Raw genomic sequence first — 15,603 nt, forward strand, 5'->3', positions numbered from 1 at the left:
GCGTGCTCTTTAATAGAATAATATTTGCGCAGTGAAAATGTCATTTTAAATGACTGGTTTGATAATCCCTTAAGCTTTTAAATGATCTGCAAAGTCTGGAGACTCTACCCCAGTGTTTAAAATTGACGGGAACATTAATGAACGCAAACATTAAAGGATGGTCCCTAGCTTTGTTTCCTGAGCCTGACATTGCTTACTGGGGTTTCTTTCCTCTGTCTCATGCGCCCTTTCTGCCACACCAGTGTGTGGAGTGTGTTCACGGAGCAGTTGCAGCAGGTCTTCGCTGCAGGGATGCTTCTGGGGAGGGGAGCTCAGCCTGCAGTGGGACCTGGATTTATCAGAGTTTGCTGCTAGCACAAAGTTCCCTCCTACAGAGTAGAAAAGGCCCCCCTCTGGGAGGGAGTTTGCAGGAAGGGTCCCCTCTGGGCAGCGCAATTAGCAAAGGGCTTGCTTCTCTCCAGCTGGGGCATCCTGAGCCAGGGTTTTAGCTCAGTGAGCGGTAAGTAGGAGGGATTTAAGCCCCTTACAGCCTCCTAAGGGCATGTCCTGCATAACCAGATGCAGCATCCCTGGTGAGGTCTACCTTGTTCTGTCCAAAACCCCTTTGGGACAGGAATAAAGCCTCTTTTTCCCCAGACAAATATCCTGTGCTATATGAGATTCTGGGAGGGCCTTTCCCTGGGGGGAAAAAGCCCTACTCATTCCCTCCTCTCTTCAATGACTAGAATAGGATAGGAAGGCTGATGTAGTAGAGACTGCCTTCTTAAGGACTGAGCATTATGATGTGAGGCTTGGCAAACTACAGCTTGGGGGCCAAATCTGGCCCTTTGCCTGTTTTTATAAATAAAGTTTTATTAGAACATAGTCATGCTTATTCATTTATTGTCTGTGATGGCTCTTCTGCCACAATGGCAGAGTTGAAGAATCATGATGGAGGCTGCATGGTTCACAAAGCTTAAAGCATTTGTCATCTGACCCTTTATAGAAAAGTCTGTGGACCCCTGCCTTTGAACACTGGGCAAAATGAGGTAGGATCCCTGGCCTGAATTCTGGCTCTGTCAATTTGTGGTTTGTCATTTCCTTGAATTCCTTAATATCTCTGTTCCTCAGGTTCCTCATAAGTAAAATGGATATAATAGCTCTGCTGTTCTCCACTGTGTGCCACTGTTGTGAAGATTAAGTGAATGAACAAAGGGAAAGTGCTGTCCATGTGTGTGTTGTTATACATCTCAGGTCTGGTGTGGTCTAGCTATGGGACCTTGGAGAAGGCCCCTCCACCCTTTTAAAGCTGTTTCCTCTTCTGTAAAGCAAGAAGTGTGCTCTAGATCAGCACTTCTCTGACTTTAATGTGCATATGGTCACCTGGGGAGTTTGGTAAAATGCACATTCTGATTGGGTAGGTCTGGGATGGGGGCTAAAATTCTGCCTTTAAAAAAAAGATTTTATGTATTTATGTATTTAATTATTTAGAGTTCAAGCAGGAGGATGGGGCAGAGGGAGAGGGAGAGAGAGAAAATCTCAAGTAGACTCCCTGGTGAGCACAGAGCCCAATGCAGGGCTTGATCCCACGACACTGAGACCATGATCTGAGCTGAAATCCAGAGTCAGACACTTCGTCAACCAAGCCACCCAGGAGCCCCTGAGATTCTGTGTTTCTAACCAGCTCCCAGATGGTGGTGCTGGTGCTGCAGCTGCACTGGGGACCACACATCGAGTAGCAAGGGGCTACATGATTTTGTTCACCTTCCCTGGTGGTGTGATCAATGAGCTGTCTTGCAAAGGCTGTTGTACCCATAGCAGGGACAGTCACTTTCCCAGCCACCCCTCTCCCACCATTTGCATGGTTGGCAGGGTCCTGGCTTCTTTTAGCTTGTAGCCTACCTCTGCATCTGTTGTAGGGCACTGGAGAGGTGAGATGGGGATTTTTCCACTTCTTGAGGGTTCTGGTCAAACCCTTCTTTGGCAGCTAGGTGGCTTGATAGAAGCAGTTGGTGGCAAACCAGACTCTCCCTGGCTGGTCTCCAGACAGCCTGAGCACAGCGGAGGGAACTTGGCTTATGCATATGGGAAAGTAGGTGGTAGAGAAACGTGTCAGGGGAGTTGTTCATGACAGCAGGCATCAGGTCAGCCTTGATACCCTGTGGGCAGGACAGGGTTATGATGTAAAAACACTGGATTCGGATAAACTTGGGTTCACATCTCAACTTCACCTTTTTCCAGTGGTGCTTGGGCAAGATCCTGAACCTCTCTGAGCTTCAGTCTTTTCAGAGACTTGTGAGAATTAAATGAAGTTATATTATGTTTCCCTGTTCCAAATCCTCTGGGACTCCCTCTGACTGCATCTCGAATCCCACTTAGCTCAGTTGCTGGCACTAATAGAAATTTAGCAAAATTTCAGTCAACAAAAAATCAGGCCATGGACACACTACACGTAATGTGTTTTTACAGAGGAAAATAAGAAGCGCTAAAACATGCCTTTGATTAATCCTCAGCATTTTAGTCCTTCTGCTCATAAGATGTGGCACCTCTGGCATGGTCCTTCAGTTCTTGGTGTCTCAGTTTCTTTGTCTGTGATGGCAGGATAACAGTTGGGCTGGTTTGGTGGGACTGTTGGGAGTATGGGATGAGAAAAGATAGCCCAAGTTGTAATGCAGCTCTGGCACCCAGTGGACACTCACTAGCTTTAGCGCATCTTGTGGTTATTGTTTCAAGATCCCAAGGAACACTTGCTTGTGGTTAGAAGATGCTGCTGAGCAAGTGGCTGTTGGGGTCCCTGCACAATAATGGCCCCTAAAGTGCTTTAAGAACTAGTTCAGGATGAATGCTCATCCCCTGGTTGGGAGTGTTCTCCTTGGTTGGGAGTGTTCTCCCTGGTTGAGTTCTTCCTTGTTGGGAATGCTGTCCCTCATTGGGAGTGCTCTCCCTCATTGTGGGTGGTCTTCTGGTTGGGACAGGTCTCCCTGATTGGGAATGCTCTCTCTGGTTGGGAGTGGTCTCTCTGGTTGGGAGTAGTCTCTCTGGTTTGGAGAGAAAGGCTCCAGGCAGACCAGATCATGTTGTTCAACTCTAATGGGTTCTGGATGCTTCTTTTTAATGCTTGTTGCCCAGCACACTCTCCACAGTGGCCATTTTGGCTTCGTCACTTATATCTTGAAGTCATCTTTGATGCTCTGTTCTTTGCTCCAAGTACTAGCCTCTCATCAGGACCCTGGATTCTTCCTCCACCCTGGTGTCTACTCTTTCCTGTTCCCATCCACCCCAGGTGCCTCAGCCTCCCTACCCCCATCTGGCCTGCTGCAAAACTTGAGGCCAGCAGCTTTCAACCCTGACCCCAACAAAGTCACCTGGTGAGGCTTTAAAAAGAAAATAGAATCCTAATGCTCTAAGCACCAAGATTTTGATTCAGCTAGGCAGGGATAGAACCTCAGACATCTGTGTTTTAAAATCTCCCCAGATGATTCCAATTTGCAGTCCGGGTTAAGAACCTCTGTTAGAGGCTTTCCTGCATTCAGCTGCAAAATCAGGAGCCCAATAGATTTTATAACTTCACTCCTCACCTGCAGAGAGGAGCCAGTGCAGTCAGATAGGACCCTTGAACTCCAGCTCCAACGCCTCCCCGACATTCACAACCAACCGACAATCAATTTCCTTCTATGATCATATGTTGCCTTTCATTGTATTTATTTGGGCACTTACCTTATATCCTTCAATGAATAGGAAGCTTCTTGGGAAAGGATCAACAACTTGTTTAACTTTGTACCTCCCACAATATTTAGCAGGGCTTCTCACATAGTAAATATTCAATAAGTAATCACTGGGCTGATTTATAGTTGTGTGCCCCACAGGGTCTAGAACAGTTCTGAGAGCATAGTAAACACGCAATAAATATTTCTTGATTGATTGACTGATGTATCTACTCAAAACCTATAGAAGAAAATGAGGAAATAGAAATAATTCCTAGCCCTAGTGGAATAAGTAGGTAAGGCAGGGTGAGTGCTGCAGGTAAGTAATTTAACTCCCAGTGCCTTTGTTCCTGGTGTGGGTGTATGCAAGAGCCCATAGAAACACACACACACACACACACACACACACCAGTTCTTGGAAATGCAGGAACTGCTCATCTACTTAGATGATCCCTGTCATTCAGTGAGACCTGAATTGTTAAATGAGAACAATGTCAGATTTAGTTTTGTCATGTTCAACATAAGGTAATTTCACATAATAGTACTTTGAAAACCACCACCCACATGCAAGTTAGTATAAACTGGTTGTACCGGGTCGAGGGAGGATGCCTGGCTTCTAGTCTCGGGGCTGTCACTCACCTGTCAGGCAACCTTGGTGATGTCCCTTAACCTCCCTGGCCCTTGGTTTCCTCTTCTGAAAAATTAGGTTTTGGGTTAAATCAGCAATTTCTCCTTCCTGAAGTACATTTCAAAGGATGTTCATTTCTGAGACTATGAAAGATATTAATAGGTGTTCAGAACAAAGCAACCAACAAACAAAAGTTTTGAGGAACAAATAAAAGTTGTTTGGGAAATTCTGGTTAAGCCAAACGAAATAACTCAGGACTTCTTAGAGCCTTTTTGTTTGTTTGTTTACTATGACCCTCCAAGAGGATGGGGACAGGTTTCCCTCAGACCATTTGGCTCTGAAACACATTCTTTTTTTTTTTTTTTTAAGATTTTATTTATTTATTTGACAGACAGAGATCACAATTAGGCAGAGAGGCAACAGAGAGAGAGGAAGGGAAGCAGGCTCCCTGCTGAGCAGACAGCCTGATGCGGGGCTGGATCCCAGGACTCTGGAATCATGACCTGAGCTGAAGGCAGAGGCTTTAACCCACTGAGCCACCCAGGCACCCCCTTTTTTTCTCCATGGAATATTTACTAGTGATCTGTGGAATTTGCCAACTCGTCCTCGGTAGTGGTGGCTGAGGGTGCCCTGGTATTTTGCCAGGGCAACCATTCTGTAGGTTGCCTTCAGGCACTGATACACTGTGAAGAAAATCTCCTTGCCTGTTGTACTTGTATTTTGGTTCCCCTGGCATCTAAGTCTTACCTATGGGTAATTAACTCAGTTCTTTCTTGAGCTCTTCCCACTTCACTCCATCCCATGGTGATATCCCTGGGCTTTGATTCTATTAAGGCAGCAGAATAAGAAGTGGAATCTCTTTGCTATTGCAGAGTAGGGTCTGAATCCTCATTCCCTCAATTGTGTGGGTACCTGGCCAAGTAATGTAGCCTTTCTAAGTCTCATTGGGCTGATCTGAAAACTGTGGAAAATACCCTGTGGATATTTGTGGCCCTGCCCAACATCCATTTGTCCTTCATGTAGTAAAGCATTAAATGAAATTTCCTTCTGGAGTTCATGCCAGCTACACTCTTAGCCCAGTGATGGGTCAGTGTCCAGACCCAAGGCAGTCAGAATATCATATTTCCCTGGATTCCCAGGACATCCACATTTCCATGGACATGTGACCCAATCAAGATCCATGGGACAGGGGCGCCTGGGTGGTTCAGTGGGTTAAGCCTCTGCCTTCGGCTCAGGTCATGATCTCAGGGTCCTGGGATTGAGTCCCGCATCAGGCTCTCTGCTCAGCAGGGAGCCTGCTTCCCTCTCTCTCTCTCTCTCTGCCTGCCTCTCCGTCTACTTGTGATCTCTCTCTGTCAAATAAATAAATAAAATCTTAAAAAAAAAATCCATGGGACACAAGTATAATTTTGCTGATATTTCTAGAGGAGAGGCTCTTGCTCTTTTCCACTGGATATGGAGTTTAGGGAGGATAAGATCTGAGTATGTTGCAGCCATCTTACAACTGTGAAGGGAGAGTTTTTCTGAGAACAGAATCAACAAAGTGGAATATAGAATTAATGGCTGAAATTTTCAGCAGCCATTTGGACCACAAGGTGACTTTGGGGACAAAAACTGTAGAAGATGCCCAGGTCCCTATTGTCATGAAGTAGCATTCCAGTTTGGGACTACTTATCTTTTTGAAAGTGAGAAATAAACTTCTATTACACTAAATTCCCTGTGATTTTTTTCTGTTATTTATAACTGAAAATTATATCCTTAATCCTAACCCATTGTTTGAGTCCAGTTTTCTGTTTTCTTTGCTTTTTGGTTTGTTTTTCAAACAGAAAGAGTCCTCTCTGATATATTTGCTCACCTTCATGGCAGGATTTTGTTATGGGCTGAACTGTTACCACCCCCCCTCCAAAAAATTCTTAGCTTAAATCCTAATCCCAGGACATTGGACTATAACTGTATTTGGAGACAAGGGCTTTAAAGAGGTAATTAAGTTAAAATGAGGTCTTTGGAGTGGACCCTAATCCAGCATGACTGGTGTCTTCATAGGAACAGGATATGAGTGAGCACAGAAGAAAAGACGTTGTGAAAACAGAGAAGATGGTCACCTACGAGCCTAGGACAGAAGCCACAGAATTAAAACAAATCTGCCAACGACTTGCTCTTGAACTTCTAGCCTCCAGAGCTGCGAGGAAATACATTTCTGTTTCTTAAGCCACCAGTCCATGGTACCTTCTTATGGGAGGCCTTGCAAATGAATACAGATGAACTGAAGTAATCATGTAGCACAGTGTTTGTGCCCAGGAGGCCCTCAACACGTTACCTTCTTTTCCCCATGTACTAACTCATACTGTCAGGAAACCTCCTAGAACGCAATGTGCTCCATTTTCCTAACTAGATCCTTGAAGTCTGCACAGCACCTGACTCAGGACTATTATGCACACTGGAACACTCAATAAATGCTTATTGATTAATTAAGACTCCCTAGGCCAGGCTAGGCAGGCAGAGATGGATTAAGTTGTTTAATAAAGTCTGTCCTAATGCACCAAAATCCTCTGCAGGCTTCTGCTTTAAAGGGAGAAAAGAGGGAGAAGGCAGGTTTTACAGCTGGTTGAAATACACTGGAAGAAGCTGTCAGGGGAAATAGTCCTGGAGATGAAATTGACAGAGTGATGGCCAGGCAATCCTTTGCTATTAGTTTCAAGCTACCCTTTATGTCTGTTTTAATCTGGAGGATGTTTGCTAATGAAATGAGTGAGTGTGTGAATCTCAATAATGCAAAGTTAATGTTGTTAGCATTTGTGGCCATCAGTGCTTCACTGTGGTCCAACAGAGAGCTTTTTTTTCCCCTTCTTCTTCTTTTTTTTTAATCCTTCTTCCAAGCTGTAATAGGATGGAAATATTTTTGCTCACTGTTATTTTTGAGAACTGTAAGTGAATGTTGGCCCTGCTGCCCCTTAAATCCATAGCAACAAATCTATTCCTTTTAAAACCTAATTTCAAAACGGTGGCTAGACCTAGAAATCTATCCTTTTAAGCTCAAATGTGGCATGGCAGAGGTTATATCTTCACTCCTGTAATTTTCCTCTGGGGAGCGACTAGACCTTCGCTAACAAAGTATTGGTTAAATTTCACCCACTGGGAAAAAGAAAACTGACAAAAATGTGTCACATTGCCCAGGTACAGGGCTGCAGAGTGTTTTTTCACCAGTAGCTGGTAAAGAGAGGAAGATGTTCCTTGATACTTTGCCTTTCTCCAAGTAAAGGGCTGGATAAAGTAGTCGTCTGTATAATTAAATAAATGTGAAAAAACAAAGGCAAAAATAAACCAAACCCATGTTTGTCTGAGCTCTTGAAACTTTTCTTGAGATAAGATGAAGGAGGAAAGGTGAGATGGAATTATTCAGATAATCCTAATGCTCTTGTCCACTCTGTGTAGGGGGATGGTCTCAACCCCAGTGGCCTGGCCTTTCCTTGGGGTTGGCTCTTTTCACACTGTTATCCGAATAAGCTTTTTGAGAGTATCAGTTGTGAAATCACACAGTTGTTTTCCAACGGGTGCTTTGGAGGTCCATTAGCTGAATAATCTTGCATCACTGGGGTTACTGGCTGACCTGATACTTCTTTCTTTTTAAATATCCTTGCATCTGGGAGCCTGGGTGGCTCAGTTGGTTAAGCACCTGCATTCAATTCAGGTGATGATCCTGGAGTCCCAGGATGGAATCCCGGGATCGAGTTCTGCATCAGGCTCCCTGCTTGGTGGGGAGTCTGCTTCTCCCTCTGACTCTCCCCCACCATGTGTTCTCTCTCTCTCTCTCATTCTCTCTCAAATAAATAAATAAAATCTTAAAAAAAAATCCTTGTAACTGATTCTGCCAAGAAATATACATATATTTAAAAATGTTGAATATTAAGCATCCCATTGTTTTGTGGTCAAGTGATTTTTCCTTACCAACTAGCATCAGAAGACATGAGATGTAATGGTCATAATTATTGCAAGATAAGGTTTTGGAAAAAGTTTACCATTATCTCTGTATTTCAATCTTGGAATAAAATGAGAAAGATCTCACAGTTATATATTAGTTTTCAGGTGTTTGGCTTACTTTTTTTTTGGTCTAAAGTTTACAAAAAGAGTCTGCATATAGATGTGTGTGTGTGTGTGTGTGTGTGTGTGTGTGTGTCTAAAAAGAGAAGAGGGAAAGTCCATTTCTTACTCTTAGAGATACATGCATGGCTGTTAGTTTACCTGTGGTCAGCAAACCCTGATGATCAGAGAGAGGGAAAGATTCCTGTCTTTCCTCCCTGTATACACAGGGCATCCTTGGGGATGATGTGCAGATGTGTGGCTTTGCCAACTGTCAGGTTCAGGGTCTGTCCAAATGCCTTCTTCAGGAAGCAGTCCCCTCTCTGCTCAGCATCCCCCAGCGGCTGAAAGCTAGATTGGACAGTGGGAGTAGTAAAGGAGTTAGGGTGGAGACAGCAACCATGGGTGGGGGGTAGAGGGTCTCTTCCCAGGGAGATGACAAACACTTAGCATACTGAGTGGAGAAGTAGGTGTTATAGAACTGGGCCAAAGGTGGCCTCTGTATATTGGCCCTTAGGTTGTTTATTTCTTCACTGCAGACTGAGAGCTAACAGCTCAAAGGCCTACTTGTGCCAAAATTAAAATTTTATATATTCAGTTTTTTTAAAAATAGTCCAGGGGAGTCTGGGTACCTCAGTCAGTTAAACATCTGACTGATGGTGATTTCAGCTCAGGTTGTGATCTCGGGGTGGTGGGATTGAGCACTGTGTCTGAGTACCCACCTCGCCCCCACTCCCGGCCCGGCTTGTGTGGTCTGCTTGGGATTTTCTCTTTTCCCTCTTCCTCTGCCCTCCCTCCCCTCTTGCTCATGTGCACAAGCTCTCTCTCAAATTAAGTAAATAAAATGTTTAAAAAAGTAGTCCAAACAAGTATAATCTTAGCCATTTAGGGCCATTGATAAGGTAGAGCATTGTGGTTATAAGACCCCAAGGTGTGAGGGCCCTTTGGAGAGAGACTCCCTGCCATCCTGCTGACCCTAGACATCACAGAGACATACAAGCTCCTCTTTGGTCCCCTCTCTCCCAGAGTTCCCTGGCCCACCTCCCCTTCTGGATGCAGCTTCCTTTGGACAGTCTCATGCTATGAGGCTCACACAGCCCTGTCTAAGTGCTTCCCAATACAGATTGTTGTGTGTACTGCTGCTCATGGTCATACCTTTGTCCTTCATTGGACTCCCAACTCCTCAAACCCTCTACAGCATGTTAGGATCAAGGCCCTGTAGCACTTGGCTATCAGTCCATACTTTGTCTCCAGACCAAAGGCCTGCCAACAGAAAACACCAGGCTGACTGCCCCATTTTATTTTTTTCAACTCCTTTGAATTGAAAGAATGCTCAGTCTTGCAAAGTTTGTCCATTCTGAACCATCCCGAGAAATAAATAATCTCACCTGCTAAGAGGCAACCATTGACTGGGAATGCTGGTATTGTTTAAACAGAATGGAAAGTACATAGATGCTTATTTTATTGTTCTATAAACTGTAGTTATATTTCAGCCTTTGTATGATGTATATAGTAATGAAAGGTAAAAGAGTCAAGTTTTTTTGGTAGCAGAAGACACAAGGGAAAGAGTGGGATTTGTGGTGAAGAAAAACATGAGAAGTAGAAATAAAACGAGGGCCTGATTATTTCGTGGCTTTTGATGGTCTTCTTCCTAGAATTACATGATGGGCTTTTTCAGAGTGTGGAAAAAGATCTTTATGTCCTAGTAAAATATTGGATTCATATTTGTTCTCAATGAATATTGCTGATGAATGAAAAGCTAAGGAAGAGGAAGATGTCTGGGGAGAGAAGAGATAGAAGGAAATAGCATAAGGGCTTAGACAAGAAGAGAGAAAACTATAAAAGGAAACTGAGCCATGTAACCTTAGGCAAGTCTTTGAGCTTCAAATTCCTAATGGTGGACGGTAATAAGAGGCAGCTCTGCCTGGCGGTGGGAAGTCCCATAGAAACGGAAGGCCTTTATTGGACCAAAGTTACCTTTGTGTATTTTACCTTTTCCTCTGCCAAAAAAACCCATGGAAGTAGCCTTCAGAAGAGTGGGTGGTACCTGGGCACCTGGAGTTGCTTGGAAAGTCTCTAAGGGTTAGGAGGAAGGTCCCTGTAACCCACTTCAGAGGACAGAAGAGCAGCCATTTGTTTGGGAGTGACACCATTGAGTTATATTGTTTATAATTTTATGGTTCAGAAGGCAAAGTCCAGACCCTTGGGCATGAATCCTAGGGGAAGAATGGGGCCTTGGGACTCTGTGTTAGCAGATCCCTGCCCCCAGTTTCAACCTGCTTTCTGGGCCCAAGCAATAACCAGATGTGGCCACAAAGCATTGAATGCTAAATCTTGGGGCCCAATGTGGATGCTGTTCAGAGGAGCTGGGCACTGAGACATTAGGTGATGCTCTTAGCAAGAACTGGTCACCTGCATAGGAATGTCCATCTTGGCGGAATTTTCTCAGCCCGTTGGGATTATCAAAGGGTAAGTGGAATCTCAGAAGAGAATTAGACTCCTTGCTAATAAGGCAGGTGGAGATTGGAGACAATGGCTTTCCCCTTGAAATATGCAAAGCAGTTCTGACCAGTTATATTATGATTAAACATCCTGCATGCTTCCCACGGATGATCAACCAAATATGTATTCCAGGGCAAGACAAGAACAACTATAAAAAGATTTAGGAAGATGCCAAGGTTATTGATTGGAACCATCTATTGTTCTGAGTTTTGTGGCATTGCTTGGCCTTTTCCCTGGTGGAATCACATTAGAGACTATTGCTTTCATACTGATTTTTCCAGCATGTGGGCAAAACCCACATTTTCAACCCTGTGGGTTGAACCAATGTGGGTTGCAAATCATGGATGGAACCCCATTGAAACTCATTTCAAAAAGTCAGAAAAAAAAATACAGAACTTAAAAGCTTCTCACAACAGTTTTAGATTTCAGTGTCTCTTAGGATTGATAGCCCATTTTGGGGGGGGGCGTGTCTGAAAAGCAGGCAGTTTCTGAAAGGTTGTGGGGACTCTTCCAAGGTAATTATGTCACCTGGCTTGAACGGGGAGTACAAGTCTCCTTATAGAGACCTTTAGCAGTCTTTAATTAATCAGGTAACCCCCTACCCCGGGCACCAACATACGTTATTGCTTTTTCTAAGTCCCTTCTCTTAACAACAACAAAAAGTCTCTTCTAATATTGGTATGAGAAACCTGGACTGTTTTTTGAAAAATTTAAACAAGATTCTGCCCCCTTAACCCCTGTTACAGAAAATTGAAAAAAATGGTAAAAAGTATAAAGAATCAAAATGTCTTCCATTATCCTACCATTCTGAGACAATCAAGCTACATTTTGGCACACACACACACGCATATATATGTATATATACAATATATCTAGTTGTCAAATTGTGGACATAATTGAGATCATATGGAACTGAACAAATGAATACTTTTGTGCTTTTTGGCTTATTATTTGACATAAGCATTTCCCCATATTACCAAAAACTCTTTATAAACATTTTAAATAAATGAATAACATTTTCTTTTGAATGCACCATAATTTGCTTATCCAATCTCCCAATCTGAAGCATTTCAGTTGTTTCCAACTTCTTTGTTATTATAAATAGTACTGCATTTAGCATCTTTGTGCATGATTCTGTTTTTCCTGTTCTTAGACCGAATGGCTCAACTGATATGAATATTTTTCGAGCTCTTCCTTTGCTCTGCCAAAACACTTTTCAAAAAAGATTATACTACTTACAGTCCACCAGACATGAGCTCCCTTTCACTCTACCTCATCAGCACCGGCTAATCCTATTTTTAAGAAAATGACTAATTTTAGAGCTAAAAAGCTGCATCTTATTTTTTGAGCTCTTGCCTGTTTTTCTTCGTTTGCTTGCCATTCTATTTTTGCCTGTGACTTTTCTATGTACTTTGTCCACTTATCCGTTGATCTATTTACCAAAGCCCCTTATATATGTACATGATATTTATAATTTTTGTATGGTATTAACTATAAATATTTTGCTTTTTTTGTCCTTTTGTTTTTAAATGCATGAGTTATAGATTTTTTAATTGCTTCCTTTTTAAAACTTCATTTTAGACATTTAGAGATTAAATACTATTCACTTATATGTTCTTACAGTTTTGTTTTAATCATTGTAACTTCTTATATTTACCTTTAAATCTCACTAGAATTTACTTGGAAATATTCCTGAGATTTTTTTTTTTAAGATTTTATTTATTTATTTGACAGACAGAGATCACAAGCAGGCAGAGAGGCAGCCAGAGAGAGAGAGGGGGAAGCAGGCTCCCTGCTGAGCAGAGAGCCCGATGCGGGGCTCGATCCCAGGACCCTGGGACCATGACCTGAAACGAAGGCAGAGGCTTTAACCCACTGAGCCACCCAGGTGCCCCTATTCCTGAGATTTTTAAAATCTATTTAAAAATACATTTTTAAATATTTTTAAAAATTTAAAAAATTTTTAATATTTTAAAATAAATATTTATTTGAGAGAAAGACAGAGAGAAAGAGTGCATGCACATGCAGACAGAGGAGCAGAAGGGGAAGGAGAGGGAGAGAATCTCAAGCCGACTCCATGCTGGGTGTGGAGCCTCATGCAGGGCTTGATCTCATGATCCTGAGATCATGATCTGAGCTGAAACCAAGAGTCAGATGCTTGACCGACTGAGCCACCCAGGTGCCCCCTAAAATGTTTTTAAATGGACTTCTCTTCCCAAATGGCTGATTGTCACAGCTTTATGGGGATGATATCTTCATTTTTCTACTGATTTGTGATGACTTTATTATTAAAGGCTGAAATTTTACATATATTAGTGGTGGGTTGAAGGCTAAATGCATATGCAACATAACAATTATTAATATATAATATAATATAACATAACATAACAATTATTAATTGTTTTAAAATATGAGCTAGTACCCTCTCATTACTTTTGTTTTTAAGAAATGTTCTTGATTACTCTCAGATATTTATCCTGAAAGACAAATTTTAGAATTATTTTGCCAAGGTTAAATAAAAGTCTTGCTGGAATTTTCATCAGTATTATTACAGAAATCATGGCCAACCAACTGAGAACAAAAAAGGCTACTTGGAGTTTTCTGTAGCAAGGGAATTAGCCACCATCACTTGTGTTTTGGCAGAGACTCAACAGCAGGCAGAGGAGTGGGAAAACTTTATAGTGGAGAGAAGAGAGGGTCTCAGGTGTGCCCTGTGCTCTATGACAATAGAGAGGCTGGAGGTAGGTGGACTGGAAGGGGGTATCTTATGTGATTGGTTAGGGGTACCAATTTGGCTTTCTCGAATTGGTCCTAAATCGACAGTGGGGAAATTAGGTGCCAGTGAAAAAATTAGGGAAGCTGTCAGTTATTTGGGGCTAATAGTTACAAAAGTTTTTGTTTAAGTTCCTGCATTATTACTAGAGTTAATACACTCTAGTAGAGACTTCCTAGAAGTCTGACTTCATGGGCTGTTTATTTTAGATAAAGGGTGGGTTTCCTGGACCAGTAGGTGCAGCTGTGGGCTAGACTTCTGCTTTTACACAACTCTTGGCCCTTGTCCATTTGTATATTCAGTCTCTTCTATTAAAACTATCAATTAACTCAAGAATTGGTAACATGATGCTATTTAGTATTCTCATCCAAGAAGTGACTTTTGATTTTTACCTATATGGAAAATCAGTGAGGGGAAAACCAGGCACAAGCTTCTGGGAGTCCTTTCCTGGTGGAGTCACACTAGACGCACGTAATTCCCCTAGCAACGAATGTCACAGCTCATGTGAAATGATGTCTACCAAGGAAGCAGCTCATTACAGACCCAGTGTCCAGGGTTTTTACTGGACGCTGATCACACAGGCAGCCTGTGCTAGGCAGATACCAAAATTTCAGGCTGCCAGAGTGAAACCTGGGTTCAGCATAAAACCTACCATTGGCTCAAAACAGTTTAGGTGCAGTGAGCCATTCTTATCAATTAGGGGGATTGGAACCCTCCTGAATTCCAAGTTCCCAGATGCCAGCCAAGGGCCAATCTTGTAAGTAGATCTTTCTAAGATTAGCAGTCAGACTTGTTAACTCTTCTCTGTACACCTATGTTTGTGTGTATGTGTTTGTGTGGTCATGTGCCATTTTTGGCAGCGTTTGGTATCACAGTGAAGATAACTTTATGAAATAAAGTGGGCAGAGTCCTTTTTCCGGGGTATGTATGTGTGTGTGTATGTGTAGTGGGACAGTTTACACAGAATGAGAATTTTCTGCTCTTGGATGATTTATAAGAACTTATCTATAAAATTGCATGGCTACAGAATTTTTGTGGGGGGAGGTAATTAAAAATTAACCTACTTCTTCTTGAGTCAGTTTGTTAATCTTTATCCACCCCTGCCCTGCCAAAAGTTATCCATTTCACTGAGTTTTGCTAATCTATTTACACACCTGGTGAATTTTTCACTTGTAATTTTAAAATCTTCTGTGTACCCATTCATCTATCATCTTTCATTCCTAAATGTATTTATTTATGATTTTACTTTCTGTTTTTATTGATTGGTTTATCCAGGGATTTGTTTGTTTTATTGAATTTTGAAAGAACCAGTTCTTACTATCATCTATCAATTTTGTTTTTCTATTTTTAAAAATTCATTTATGTATTTATTTATCTTCATTATCTTCTTTCCTTGCTTGAGATATAGTTTGTCATTTTTTCTTTAGTTTCTTGAGTTGAAAAAATTCATTATCTTTTTTTAAAAATAATACCAAATGTGCAAGGTTACATGTTATAAAAAGTACAGCTTTAGCCATATCCTATAAATGTATATGTATATAATTATCTGCTGCTATGATCTTTATTTTTACCTTAGGCTTATCATTATTTAGGATAGCCACTTTTCTTTATAATTCCCAAGTGTTTAGAAAGGTTTCTTTTTGGTTTTATTTAAATACTTTTTATTAACTTCTAGTTTTATTGCATTGTATTCAGAGAATGTGGCTGAAGGGATTACCCAGAAGCATAGCCTGAGACAAGGACTTGAGTACAAGTAGATTATTTGGGAGGTGATGGAAATACTGGTAGAAGAGTAAAAAAAGTAAATCAGAGAAGGGAAGACAGCAATATTTAGTAAAAATAGGTCTGTAGAGCGCTATTTATTTATTTATTTATTCCCTCCTTTTAAAATTGGGGAGTAAGGTATATATAATGAAAACCACTGGTCTTAAGTATATAGT

Source organism: Lontra canadensis, unplaced genomic scaffold (assembly GCF_010015895.1).
Source record: "Lontra canadensis isolate GAN:19392208 unplaced genomic scaffold, GSC_riverotter_1.0 scaffold13, whole genome shotgun sequence".
NCBI classification, from domain to species: Eukaryota; Metazoa; Chordata; class Mammalia; order Carnivora; family Mustelidae; genus Lontra; species Lontra canadensis.